We start from the raw sequence: 14,272 nt of genomic DNA, 5'->3' as shown, positions 1-14,272 counted from the left end.
GTTTCTGAAATGCCACTGCAGATTACCTGTTGCAAGTACATAGGAGTAAAATTGAGTTTTACCCACTGAACCTTTTTCTTATGACTGTTAAATTTGATGTGTGTGTGTGTGTGTGTGTGTGTGTGTGTGTGTTTTCCAGTAATGGGGATTGGACACAGGGCTTCAAGCTAGCAAGGCAGGCGCTGTACCACGTGAACTACACCCCCTACAGTCTGAGCCACAGCCCTCTGAACCCCAGAGCCCAGCCCTTCTTGCCACATCTCCCCATTCACAATGCTCTTGGCTCTGGGTTCCATCTCTGTGGGTTGGGGAGCACTTGGCAATTTTCTGGTTTGTTGGGAGGTTTTCCTGTCTCTAGTTTGTGGCTGTCAGATTGTGGTGTGCATGTGTGTGTGTGTGTGCACGCACGCAGTCCTGGGACTTGAACTCCGGTCCTGGGCTCTGCCTGTGAGCTTTTTGTGCTCAAGGCTGGCATTATGTCACTTGAGCCACAGCTCCACTTTTGGCTTTATTTGGAGGTTAGTTGCAGATAAGAATCTCACAAACTTTCCTGCCCTGGCTGGATTTGAATCCTGATCTTCAAATCTCAGCCTCCTGAGGAGCTGGGATAACAGGCGTGAGCCACCAGTGCCTGGCATTGGCTGTCAGATTTTGTCCGTTTCTTTTTCTGCTACTATGAAGGTGGTTGTGGGGCTCAGCACTTTGATCACATAGTGGGGGGCGGAGGCTGGAGGACTTGATGCTGAGCCCCCACCCCGTCCTTCCTGCCCAGCCCTCTCTGTGTGCTGCTGGATTAGCTTGCCAGTATCTTGTCGGGAATTTTTTGCACCTATGTTTCTGTGATGGACAGGGCCACTGCTTTGGTGCCGTGTCTTTGATTTGATCTCATGGAATGTGTGGTACCACCTGAGCAGCTGGGATTACAGGCATGAGCCACTGTGCCCAGATCTGGCTTGTTTTTCACAGTCTTTCTTTTTGCCTCCGTCTTCTTTGATCCTTGTTAGTGAAGTTTTTAATTGTTATTATGGTTTTTCAAATTCTTTGTGCTAGTCCTGGGGCTCTAACTTAGCACTCTACCATTTGAGCCATAGCTCCACTTCTGGCTTTTTGGTGATGAATTAGAGATCAGAGACTCAGAGAATTTTCTGCCTTTGCTGGCTTTGAACCATGATCCTCAGCTCTCAAACTTGTGAGCAGCGAGGTCTAGAGGCAGGAGCCACGGGCACCTGGTTGCAATTAGTTATATAGCTGGTGTTTGGAGCAAAGATGTCATGACTTTCTACCACGCTAAGCTGGAAATCTCACCACCATGGTATTCGCTTTTAAAAAAAGAACTTGAGTAAAGTAATGTATACAGTTATATGAAATATGTATCACAAGGTGAAATGTATATAATAAACATTTTGGAGAATGTGGCTCAAGTGGTAGAGTGTCTGCCTAGGAAGGAAGCTCAAGGTTGTGATTTCAAACCCCAATACTTGGGGCTGGGAATATGGCCTAGTGGCAAGAGTACTTGCCTCCTATACATGAAGCCATAGGTTCGATTCCTCAGGACCACATATATAGGAAACAGCCAGAAGTGGTGCTGTGGCTCAAGTGGCAGAGTGCTAGCCTTGAGCAAAAAGAAGCCAGGGACAGTGCTCAGGCCCTGAGTCCAAGCCCCAGGACTGGCAAAACAAAAAAACAAAACAAAAAAAAACCCCAACCAAACCCCAATACTATCCAGAGAGAGAGAGAAAAAGAAATAAAGAAAGTTGCCAGTTGCTGGTGGCTCAGCCCCAGGACTGGCAAAACAAAAATAAAACAAAACAAAAAAACCCAAACAAACCCCAATACTATCCAGAGAGAGAGAAAAAGAAATAAAGAAAGTTGCCAGTTGCTGGTGGCTCATTCCTGTAATCCTAGCTACTCAGGAGGCTAAGATCTGAGGATCATGGTTCAAAGCCCACCCGGGCAGGAAAGTCCATGAGACTCTTATCTCCAATTAACTACCACAAAATCGGAAGTATCACTGTGGCTCAAGTGGTAGAAAGGTAGCCTTGAGCTAAAGAGATTAGAGACAGTGCCCAGGCCTAGAGTTCAAGCCCCGCGACCACCCCCTGCCCCCCACCGCCCCAGAAAAGGAAATTAAGTTGGGTGTAGTGGCTCATACCTGTAGTTCAGTTACTCTAGAGCCTGAGATTGGGAGGATTGATGTTCAAGACCCACACAGGCAAAAAAGTTCCTGGCATCTCAACCAATTAATCAGCTTGGCATAGTAGCACAAGCCTGTTGTGTTACTCCAGCTACATAGGGGTCATAATCAGGAGGCTCACATCCCAGGCCAGCTTAAGCATAAATGCAAGTCTATTTGGAAAATCACCAAAGCAAAAGGAGTGAGGGACCTGGATCAAATGGTAGAGAGCAAGTACAAGAATTCAAGCCCGGGGCTGGGAATATGGCCTAGTGGCAAGAGTGCTTACCTCATATACATGAAGCCCTGAGTTCCATTCCCCAGCACCACATATATAGAAAATGGCCAGAAGTGGCGCTGTGGCTCAAGTGGCAGAGGGCTAGCCTTGAGCAAAAAGAAGCCAGGGACAGTGCTCAGGCCCTGAGTCCAAAGCCCAGGAGTGGCAAAAAAAAAAAAAAAAAAAGAAAGAAAGAAAGAAAAGAAAAAATTCAAGCCCTACTACTGCTGAAACAAAAAGCCCAAAATGCCAAAAACAAAGCCCTGCCTGCTTTTGTTCAATTGAATGTAAGTGAGATACCTCAATACTAATGCTTATTTTCAGTGCTACGTAGTATTTCCTTTACTTCTTTGCTATTGGTGCGTATTTGGGGACTCTATGCACTTTTTTTCTTCGGAAGCAAGGTCTCACTATGTAGCCTGGGCTGGCCTCAACTCGTGATCCAGCTGTCTCAGCCTCCAGAGGGTGGGACTGCAGGCGTGTGTCACTGTACCTGGTGCTTCCTGTCCTAATGATGGTGTCTACCTTCTCTTGCCTGTAGTTGGCCCTTACCACAGTGAACTCATGAGATTATTCAGGGCAGCATGTCTTGAGCACCTACTGTATGCCTGTCTGAGACAGACCCTCAGAGGGCTGGATGAGACCTCTGGGACTGCCTCGGTGGTCCCTGGGCCTTGCCTGCCCCTGGCTCTGTGGCCTAGCGGGCCCTTTAGTGGCCTGGCTGGGCTGGGTGAGAGGAGGGGGAGGTGGTGGCCAGCCTCCCCAGGGGGCTGGCTGGCTTCACACTCGGGGTGTCAGGAGGCTGGGCCTGGCAGCCCGGGCCATGTTTAACTTTGAAAAATGGACCTTCACAGCTCATTAGTCCTTAGCGGCGCAGCCGGGCGCCTCGGGCGGGCGGCCGGGGCCAGGGAGGAGCGAGCACGGAGGCGGCGAGGTATTTAAAGGCCGATTCTGCATTCCTGGCCAGGCAGCCGGCCGTGCCCGCCTGCACAGCCTTTGCCACCTGGCTCCGGGTGGGGCTGCAACATGGTGTCCATGGGGTGGGGTGGGGACCTGACCCAAGTCGCAGCCCTCCCTGTCCCCTCCTGGCTTTGAGATCTCAGACACTCACCCCTCCATGATGGGCCTCAGTTTCTCCTTCTTGAAAGAAGCAGCTGATTAGAGATGGTCCCCAAGGGACAGCCAAGGGCACAGAAAGCTCCAGAAGGAATAGGTGTGTTGCTCAGATAGAGAGCAGGGTCCCCACGCGCCTCCCTTTCTGGGACCTGGGTAGCCGGGTGGTCCGGCTAGCCAAGCAGGCTGCTGGTTCCTGAGCTGCGGATGGGGCACCCAGGGGGGGCGAGGGGGGCAGGCCTTGTGCCATGGGAGGGGTAGTGGGGGCGCATGCATGGATGGAGAGCAGCCCCGAGCTCAGGGCAGAGCGGCCAACCACCATGCTCCAAGCCCAGAGGACCGCGCAGCACCCGTGTCTGATCTTCACGTGTGTATGAGAGGCACCCACGCCCCCCACCCCAGCCGCAGCTGCCTCTGGAGGGTGGGGAGTGGAAGCTGGAGAGGCCTCCTCTGTTGGGGTGCTGGGGGGGTCCCTCCCCTCAGCCCTTACCAGCACCTGGGGCCCTGGGCCAGTTCCTTTGGTGGTCTGAGCTCAGTTTCCATCCTTGGAGAATGGGGACACTTTCCTGCTAACCAGGAGGGTTGGTTATGGGGTGAGCTGGGCGACCTAGCCCTGGGGGGACCCCTTGGGGGACTGCGAGGCGCCCGCAGCCCCACTGTGCCCCCTGCCGCCCCGCTGTGCCCCTGGAAGCTCAGTGTAGCCATCTGTGCAGTGGCGCTCCTGCCCCAGGCCGGCCCGGCACACCTTGTAAGAGGGGGTGTCCATGCACACGCCACGGAGACCCCACTGCAGCAGCTAGCTTCTGAACACCTGTGACGTCTCCTAAGGCTCTTCTGGTAGGGGTGTGTGTGTGTGTGTGTGTGTGTGTGTGTGTGTGTGTGTGTGTACTGGGGCTTGAACTCAGGGTCTGAGTATTCTCCCTTAGGGCTCTTGCTCAAGGCTGGTGCTCAACCGCTGGAGCAACAGCTCCACTTCTAGTTTTCTTTTTCATTGTTGATTACATGGAAGTCAGAGTCTCATGAACTTTCCTGCCCAGGCTGGCTTTGAACTGACATCCTTAGGTCTCAGCCTCCTTCCCTGAGCAGCCGGGATGGCCCGCGTGAGCCGTCCTTTCTGACAAGTTCTGGGGTCTGGACAGCTCAGGTTGGGAGGTGGAGGTGCTCATCTCAGTCTGGCTCCTTGCAGAGCCCAGGAGGGCTGGGGTGCACTCAGGAATGAGGGGGTCACTGGCAGTGGGGGCCCGGGGAGCCCGCACTCGCCGCCCCGCTCAGGGGGTGCTGAGGAGATCTGGCTGTGGGGGCATAGGATGCTTAGGCCCCGTCCACCCTAGGCAGAGGCTCCAGGCTCCCCCACCTGGCTGTGGGCCTGGGGGATGAGATAATGGAGGAGGGAGGTGACCGGGCCAGTGCCAGCCAGCCCTGGGGACAGGCTAGCGTGTCCTCCGTCCCTGGCTCTATGAGGGGAAACCGAGATGTGAAGCCACTCATCCAGGGGGAGATGGAGAGGGGCCCCCACTTCGGGGTCCCCACTGCCCAGCCCCCCAGCCCCCTGTGAAGTCATCTGCGGCCTCGCCTGGCCGTGTTCCCATGGCAACGCGGTGACGTCACCCCGGGCTGGAGGAGGAGGCTGGAGGCAGGAGGGGGATGCCGGAGGGGACGCCTGGCTGCTCCCAGGCTTGCTTTCGGGGAAAGATTCCTGGTGCGACCCTAGAAATCACCCCCGACCCTCGAGATGGGACCTCCCTCCCCATCCAGTCCCCCTGGGGCCCTGCACCCTGGCTGGTGCCAGCCATCGAGGGCCTGGGCCCAGCCTCCCGCCCCGTCCTCCTGGCTGTGCTGGCCGAATGCGGACTGAGCTGACTCGAGTCCATCACCGGGCGATGGCTGCCACCTGTCAGCTGTCCCCCTGCGGGGACATCAAGCCCCTGTTGGAGGTTCTTGGTTTGGTTTAAATCGGCTTGAGACTCACTGTAGGGGGAAAAAACAAAACAAAGCAAGAGGACTCCATCAGCCTCATCAGAGACAAGGGGCTTCTGTCCTGGTGCCCAGCAGCTTGGGCACTGAGGGGTGCCCTGGGCGGTGGGGCCGGGCTGCCTCCCTGCTCCACTCTGCACACGGCTCCTTTTGCACCAGTCTCTTTGCACACGGCTCCTTTGCACACAACCTCTTCCCTTCTCACTCCTCTGTGTGCGAGATGATTGGAGCCTTCTGGCCACCATGGGCCAGGCAGGCATCGGAATGGAAGCCCAGGCAGGGTGGTGATGGCCATGCCTGTCATCTGGCTGCTCAGGAGGCTGGGATCTGAGGATCAAGGTTTGAAGCCAGCCCAGAGAAGTCAAGTCCCTGTGAGACTCGTATCTCCAATTGACCACTCACGAACCGGAAGTGGAGCTGTGGCTCAAAGTGGCAGAGCACTAGCCTTGAGTGAAGGAGCTCGAGAACAGTGCCCAGGTCCAGAGTTCAAGCCCCTCACCTGCTCAGGGAAGCCCCCGGTGTGCCGGGAGACTGCACCCAGCCTTGGCAGGGCGCCCCACCTTGTTTAGAGGGGGCGCCTCCTCCATACCTTGAACTTGGAGCCCCTTAGAGGCCCAGAAGTCTCAGTCTTCATTTCAGGCAAACAAGTCAATATCCACCATCATTTTCTTGTTTCTAAGAAGTGCCAGTCACAGCGCGAGTGGCCGGGGTTACAGCCTTCCCCACGCTTCCCTCCAGAGATTCCTCCTGGGAGGGAGGCCAAGGCCGGGCGGCGGGAGGGCGCAGCCAGCCGGGCAGGAGGGCGCGGGAGGGGCCCACGCTGCCACTGGGGACGCAGGGGTGAATTAATGAGCATAAGTACTTTACATTCATATTAGCATAGTGTGAGAGAGAAAATGCTTCAGTCCTCCTTTCTCTGACTTCCAAGTGCTGGGATTAGCCGGGCTTGTTTGGTGGGTGGGGGATGGGGGGTGGGGAGTAGAGGGGTGTGCACGCACACACACCAGGACTGGGGCTTGAACACTGGCACTCTACCACTTGAGCCATAGCTCCACTTGGGCTTTTTGGTGGTGAATTGGAGCTAAGAATCTCACAGACTTTCCTGCCCTGGCTGGCTTTGAACCACAGTCCTCGGATCTCAGCCTCCTGAGTAGCCAGGATGACAGGTGTGAGCCTCTTTAGCATCGTTTCTGATGGCAGGCACAGGTGGGATTCCACTCGCTTTTGTTTTTATTTTTTTCCCACACCAAGTAAACAGTCACATTTTTGCACGCCCCTCCTGTCCGGTGACTCCTGCAGGTCTGTCTCACCCCTGTCCAATGTAATACGCTGCCCCTCCGTTTTCACTGGTGTATGGTACTCCTGTGGAGGGAGGCCTGGGGATGGGATGGGTGTCCCTGTGGTGTGCGGGGCTCTCACTGTCAAGCACAGCCCTGTGGGCGTGTTGTGTGCAGAGCGTGTTCATTTCTGTCAGGCTTGAGATGGACGGGTCAGCTCTGCTTCCTCCCTGGTCTTAAGTAGCTATTCTGTTTCAACGTGTTCTCTGGTGCTGTTAGCCTTTTGGTGTGATGCCGGGTGTGCAGCTGATTTAGCCATTCTTGGTTGAGATCGAACCTAGGACATCGTAGTTGCTAGGCAAGCATTTTGTCACTGAGCTATATCCCAATCTGATTGGGCTCATGATTGGTACTTCTACCATCAGGTCTCCAGCCTGGCTTTTTTTGCTGCTTTACTGGAGATGCAATCTCTCAGACTTCCCAACCTGGGCTGGTATTGAACTGTGATCATCCAGATCTCCTCTTCCTGAGTAGCTGGAATTACCAGCACGAGCTAGGGGTGATGGATATGATTTAGCCATTCTGTTGTGGACCACGTGGGTTCTTTTATTTTTCTTTCTGTTTTCCTGTTCTGCACCAAGTGCTGATGGAGCTCTTTGCTTTGGGATGGCTTCCTTCAGGTTGATCCTCGGGAGTAGAGCTGTGAGGTCAAGGACAAGGCCTGAGGTTTCTCAGGCTGAGAGCTCTACAGGAGCCCATGAGATGGGGAAAGGGTAGTCACGTGACCCTGGGTGAGGGGTTAGCCCGGCTGAGGTGGTGATGCCGGGACAACCCTTTTTGCTCAAGGCTAGCGTTCTCCCACTGAGCTACAGCACCGCCTCCAGTTTGTTGCAGGTAAGGGTCTCACAGCCAGGAACTGGTGGCTCACTCCTGTCATCCCAGCTGCTCAGGAGGCTGAGATCTGAGGATTGCCATTTGAAGCCAGCACGGCAGGAAAGGCCGTGAGACCCTTATGTCCAATGAACCACCAGGAAACAGGAAGTGGTGCTGTGGCTCAACATGTTAGAGCACTAGCCTTGAGCTGAAGAGCTCAGGGACAGTGCCCAGGCTTGGAGTTCAAGCCCCATGACTGACAAAAAAATAAGGTCTCATGGACTTTCCTGCTCAGGCTGGCTTTGAATTACAATCCTCAGATCCCAGTCTCCTGAGTAGCTAGGATTACAGGCGTGAGCCATCAACACCCAGCTTCTGTCTTCTCTTTTGTGTCTGTTTCTCTGCCCGTTTGTTGGTTGCCATTGGTGGCGTTTCCCTAATCAGGTGAAGCGTTTCTTTGCTTTCCTCCTGCCTTTCTGTCTATGATAGGTTGTAGCTTTTCATTCCATTCCCCCCCCCCCCACGTTCATTTTTCTGGCTTTCCTTTTATCTAACCTGCTTTTCCTTTTTTTTGTTACAACGTATTCTATTCCTTCTGTACCTCTCCTGAGGCCTGGTAACTAGTGGATTTGTTTTTGTAATATGGCTTTTTTTTTTTTTTACAATGGCTTATGGTTTCACATTTAGCTGTCGACTGCATCTAGAATTGGTGGTGTGAGGCGAGGGGTTCATGGCTACCCACAGGGTCCCCGAAGAAGGGGCCTCAGTCCTAGGCTGGGCTCTGTGGGCGCCGCCTCCGTGTCTGTGCTGAGCCGGGTGAGATTGCAGGCAGGAGGTACGAGGTGTGTGTGGTGTGGTGTGTGGTAAGCTGCCCAGCTGAGACGCCCCGGTGACCCCCGGGTCTGGGTCTAAGTCAGAAGCTCTGGGAGCTGTGTCCAGCCTGGCGCCATCCTGTGTGTCTGTGGCTGTCGCCAAGTCGGGTTGAGACCCAGTTTCTCACTAGGAAAGGAGGTTCAGGAATGGCCCCCAGCTGCCCGGCAGAGCCCCCTGGAGCCAGGGGCTGGGCCCGCTGTCAGGCAGTGGGTAGGGCATGCGCAAAGGTCCTGAGGGGGGATGGATTGGGTAAGGGGGAGGGTGCTGAGGCAGGGCCTGGCTGCAGGTGGGGCAGGTCAGGGGGGCACAGCATGGGGACCCCAGCTTCCCTATCCTGTGCCACCCCGGACCCTTCCTGCATGTGGCAGCTGCTGGCCCCAAACCAGGCAAACTGGGTGCAGAAGGGCCTTCACGGCTTCCTTCCCCTGCCCCCCCCCCGGTGCCTCAGTTTACCCCTCTGTGGAATGGGCTCCTGCTGCAGCTGGCAGGCTGGCTCTGCTGGGCCCCCGGGGCTGTCTGGCTGTGGTAGTTGGCTTGATGGGTTCGAGCCTTACTCTCCCAATTGGGAACCAGGGACTTAGAATCTCTGGACATCCTGGGGGAGCAGGCAAGCCCCCCACCCCAGTATCACAGGGGAAACCAGGCCTGCATTTTTCCAAGATGGAGTCTTACCTTTGACCTGTGCAGGTTTGCCAGCTTGTGCTGCTGAGCAAGGACAGGCTGTAAGAAGGGGAAACTGAGGCACGGCACCTCAGGGCCTTGTCAAAAGCACACCTGGGGAGGAGGTGCCCTGGGCCTTGTGTCCCCTGACCTGTGGGACCTGGAGGCCACGCCCCACCCCGGGACAGGCCTGGGGGCCCCCTGTGGGGGCCGACAAGATCCAGCCGGGTGCCCTGGGGAGAGGAAACTTGGAGGAAAGACCGCTGAGGCTTGAGGTGCCTCCTGCTGCTATTTCAATTACCTTTTCCCAGGCAGGTTTGCGCTCATTAGCATATTCAAATACAGTCCATTATTATTTGAATTAGCTGTTAAGCAATTAGCTCTAATTGATGAGCACCCCCCCCACTTCCCCACAGTTTTTTTTTTTTTTTTGGTTATTTACATCGGATCCTAACCACCAATTTTAGGTAATTATATGCCACTCACTGTCTGTTTGAACACACACACACACATGCGTGTTCACACACGCTCTTTCCAGCGGCAAGTTCCTTCTTGCCTGGGTTCCTGCCAGGCTGGGATGGGAGTGAGCTCGCCCAGGACCTTCGCTCAGCCGGCCCAGCCCCTCCTCATGGAGGCCTCAGGTGTGGGGGGCCTTGGATGCTCTGAGCCTTTTGGGGGTGGGTGAGGAGGGGCCCTAGAACTTGAACCCGGGGCCTGGGTGCTGGCCCTGAGCTTTTGTGATCAAGGCTGTTCCTCTATTTGAACCACAGTGCCACATGAGGGGAAACTGAGGCCCCAGAGGGGTGGGGACAGTGTGATGCTGGTCAGAGCCGGTCGGGCCGAGTCTCCCCGATGCCCGTCCATCGCCATCCAGCGGGGCCACGGGGCCTGAGCTGCGCGGCGGGATGAGAGTGCCGAGAAGTAGATGCTCAGGAAACAGCGGTGAGGTCGGGCACGGTGGCGCTCGCCCGTGAGCCCAGCCACTCGGGAGGCTGCGATCTGAGGATCTGAGGACGGAGGTGTCTGCCGTGTGGAATACCAGACCTCCTTCCAGATCCCTCTCTCCCCATCTTCCTGACCTGGCAGATGCCGTAGGTGCTAAATAGATGTTTGCAGATCGTCCCCGCGTCCCCGCTGGACTCCAAGGGCCCCAAGCTCTCCGTCCGCCTCCCTCCTCCGGCCCTGCCCAGCCTCAGCCAGAACCAGACGTGCAGCTCCGGGGGCTGTGACCCCAAGTGCCCCTGGCTGGACAGAACTGGGTGTGCTGGCCGTGGTGGAGGCGAGCCAGGCGGCCAGCGGGCCTGGGCCTGGGCGCAAGGGAGACCTCTCTGCGGTCCTCCCCCTCCGCCGGCCTCAGTTTCCCTGTCCGAGACATGGGGCAGTGCCTTGGCAGCTAGCAAGCCTTCAGGCCTGGCCTCCCCACCCTCCTGCCCCCGCCCGGCGTTCATCTGCTAGAGGGGATGGCGGCCATGGCTGGCGGGTGGAGCTGATGGCCTGAGATCAGCTGGTGACTGTAGAGGGAAAGACCCGGTGCCTTAAGGAAAGGCCAGGCCTCGGGGACCCCACCTCTTGTCCCCTGCCCCCTGCACAGGCCCGATGGATAGGTGACCATGACCCGTCCCACCCCGCCCCAGATACACACACACACACCACACACACACACCACACACACACACCACACACACACACACACACACACACACACACACACACACACACACACACACACACAGAGCAGGCCTAGCCCCCTGGTGGCCCCCCTCATTCCTGTCTTCCCCCCCCCCGCTCCCCCCCCCGTCTGCTTCCTGCCTCTCTCTCTAAATCAATCTACTTTGTAAAAACTTAAATACATTTATTTAAAAGGGGAGCTTTATAGCGCCACACAAATGGAAAACAAGCCTCCCTTGCCATAAATAGAATTCATAATCATAAAAATAAATTCAGTGGAAAGCAAACAATGTTATTAAATTCTAGTTGGATGCCAGAGGCCCTGGGGGAAGCTTGGTGCCCAAGGCTCGCTATTGCTTTATTAAAAAAAAGAGAGTGAGTGTGTGTGTGTGTATTTGGAGGTGTTCTAGACCTACCGACCCGATCTGAGTCTCGCTATTTGATGTAATCAGAAGCATTGGAGAGGTGAAATTGAGAATAACGTTCTCACACGATGATTTGGCATTATTTTGTGCTGTATGAAGTAGGGATTGGATCTGACTTTCCAGTCACCGCTGGGTTTTGACTTTTCTCCTGGGTGGAAGGAACGCTGATGACAGGGTAGAGACATTGTCAGCGATGCAGGCCCCTGGTCCCTTTCTATCTTGTCACCATTAGCATTCATCCTCTTGGTCTCAGTATGGCTGCTGGGCCTCCAGCCGTTGCATCTGTGTCCCAGGCAGGAAAGAATGGTGAAGAGGCAGAGGGAGAAAGGCAAGTGCCAGCAGAGTCTACTTGTTCTCAGCAAGAGAGCAGTGGGCTCCAAAGTCTGTTTCCTGCCCACCAGCCCGCCCTACGACGGCCTTGTGCTCCATGCTTACTAAATAGTTTATCCATTGAGATGCCCGGCGCCTACTTAGATAGAAACACACACTTCTGCTGCTTGGTGGAGCAGCAGAGGCCTGGGGTGAACGCATTGAGCACCTGCTGTATACAGGCACTTCCTGCCTTAGCTGGTCTAGCCTGTAACCCCAGTCACAGGCCTGTGAGAAGGTTCTCTTCAAGGGGAGCCCCCTTGGGCTCTGGGGTTCGAGATGAAACAGTGTATGTCTCTATGGTGGTTGCTGGGGCTGCACCCCCAGCCAGTGCTTACCAGGGGAATAGACGAGTGGGGGGGGGGGGCACGAGAGGTCTTGGTAACTCGTGCTCCTTGGGTGCCCTGGGCCTTGGGACCCGGTGGGCGATGAGAATGGTGGCCCAGGTGGCTGGGTCCCTCAACCCCGCGGAGACCCCAATTTCATAGAAGGGAAACATCAGCAGGCCAGGCCAGGTGCATGGCCAGCTCGGGGGCTGGGGGGAGGGGAGGTCTCTGAGGGGAAAGAGGTGTCATGGCTTGCTGGAGTCATGTGTGATCGGGACTTGTGTGGACACAAAAACGTTATGTCCATGCTCTGACTGGGGACAGTGCCTGGGACCCCAGCCCTCCCCCACCCCACCCCAGCCTTCCCGCCTGGCAGCTCTGACTTGGTTCCTCCGGGCTGTGCTGGCCTTCGTGCCCATCTCTGCCCCACACTGTGGGCCCAGTGCAATGTCCCGGGTCCTGACCATGAGCCCAGGTCCCCGGCTGAGGGCAGCCCCAGCGCAGCCTGGGTGGGTGCGTGGCTCCTCCTGGCCCTCCTTCCCCAGCCCTGGCCTCTAGGCCCTGCAGCCCGGTCCTCAGGGGCAGGGCAGTGCATGCCTGTAGTCCCAGCCATGGAGACCCCGAGGATCACAGGTTTCAGGCAGACTCGGTAAAGGCAGACCCGGTAAAGGTAGCTAGATTCTATCTTAATGAGTAAAATAGGAACCAAAGGGCTGGGGGAGTGGCTCAAGTGTGGGTGCTGTCCCAACACACAAAATGACCACGACGACGACAACAACAATGATATTTTGGTTTTTTTGGCCAGTATTGGGGCTTGAACTCAGGGCCTGAGCACTGTCCCTGGCTTCTTTTTTGCTCAAGGCTAGCACTCTGCCACTTGAGCCACAGTGCCACTTCTGGCTTTTTCTATATATGTGGTGCTGAGGAATCGAATCCAGGGGGCTTCATGTATGCGAGGTAAGCACTCTACCACTAGGCCATATTCCCAGCCCCCAACGATAACAACAATAACACACACACACACACCAAGAAAGACAAACAGCAGTTGGGTTGGGTCCCACAGCCAGGCCCCAGGGGACCAAGCTGCACCCCTTGACCCTCGAGGGGAGAGGAAGATCAGCCTGGCCTACAGGCTTCCTCTCCTGTCTTCGTTTCCCCACAGGCCTCCTGAAGCCTTGAAAGCCCTGGCTAGTGCCATAGAGGCCCATGTGGCCCCCAGAAAGGGGTCACAGCCCACACCTCAAATGCTTCAGAGATGGGAACCCTGCTGGCTTTAACACCCGAGGCCCTACAGAGAGCTCCCCTGGACTGGAGGCAAGGAAGGGGTGCGGACTTGGGGGGCCACTGCTGTAGTACCTGCAGGGCTGGGGGTCCCAGAACCAGCCAAGGATGCACCTCAGTCCTGAACTCACCCATCTTAGTGCTCAGCCTCCCTCCCTCTCTCCCTCCCTCCCTCCCTCCCTCCCTCCCTCCCTCCCTCCCTCCCTCCCTCCCTTCCTTCCTCCCTCAATTCTCCTGTTTGTCCTGGAGGCATGGCTTAAGTGCTAGAGGGCCAGCCATGAGCAAGAAAGCTGAGCAGTAGCGGGAGGCTCTAAGTTCAAACCCCAGTACTGACAAACACCTTCCCACAAAAATCAACAACTAAACACAGGCACCCCTTGTCAGTGGCTGTGATGGTCACTCTGGTGTTTTCTTGTTAGTCGTGGGACTTGAACTCAGGGGCTGGGCACTGTCCCTGAGGTCTATCTGTTCAAGGCTGGCACTTTACCACTTTGAGCCACAGCTCCACTTCTGGTTTTCTGCTGGTTAATTTACTGCCCCGGCTGGCTTTGAACTGGGATCCTCAGATCTCAGCTTCCTGAGTTCTTCTGGGTTTGCAGGCAGGACCAGCCTGCTCTGATTTAGGAGCCAGGTTTTTATGTCCCCTCCTTCCCTCCCTCCCGGGACTCCCTGCTATCAGCCTCTGCTTGTATGCCTCCCCCGACTGGGGGCTCAGGCTTACACAGCAGTTCCTTCCTTTCCAGAAACACTCTAAAATGTATTATAAAATATTCAAGACATCTCAAATATTTAAGAAAACCCTAATAAATATTTCATTAACTATAAAATATGTAATACAACCAAAGGTTTATGGGGTTGATATTATTATATACACCTGCCTCCCCCCATTAAAGTAAATTTCTATACACTGGACGCTTCCTGGGGACTGGCAAAATTGCTGTCTCCCTTCTCAACACACACTCTCTCTCTCTCAGTTGTGGGGC

Source organism: Perognathus longimembris, chromosome 1 (genome assembly GCF_023159225.1).
Source record: "Perognathus longimembris pacificus isolate PPM17 chromosome 1, ASM2315922v1, whole genome shotgun sequence".
Classification (NCBI taxonomy): domain Eukaryota; kingdom Metazoa; phylum Chordata; class Mammalia; order Rodentia; family Heteromyidae; genus Perognathus; species Perognathus longimembris.
Note: the sequence above shows the minus strand (reverse complement) of the source record.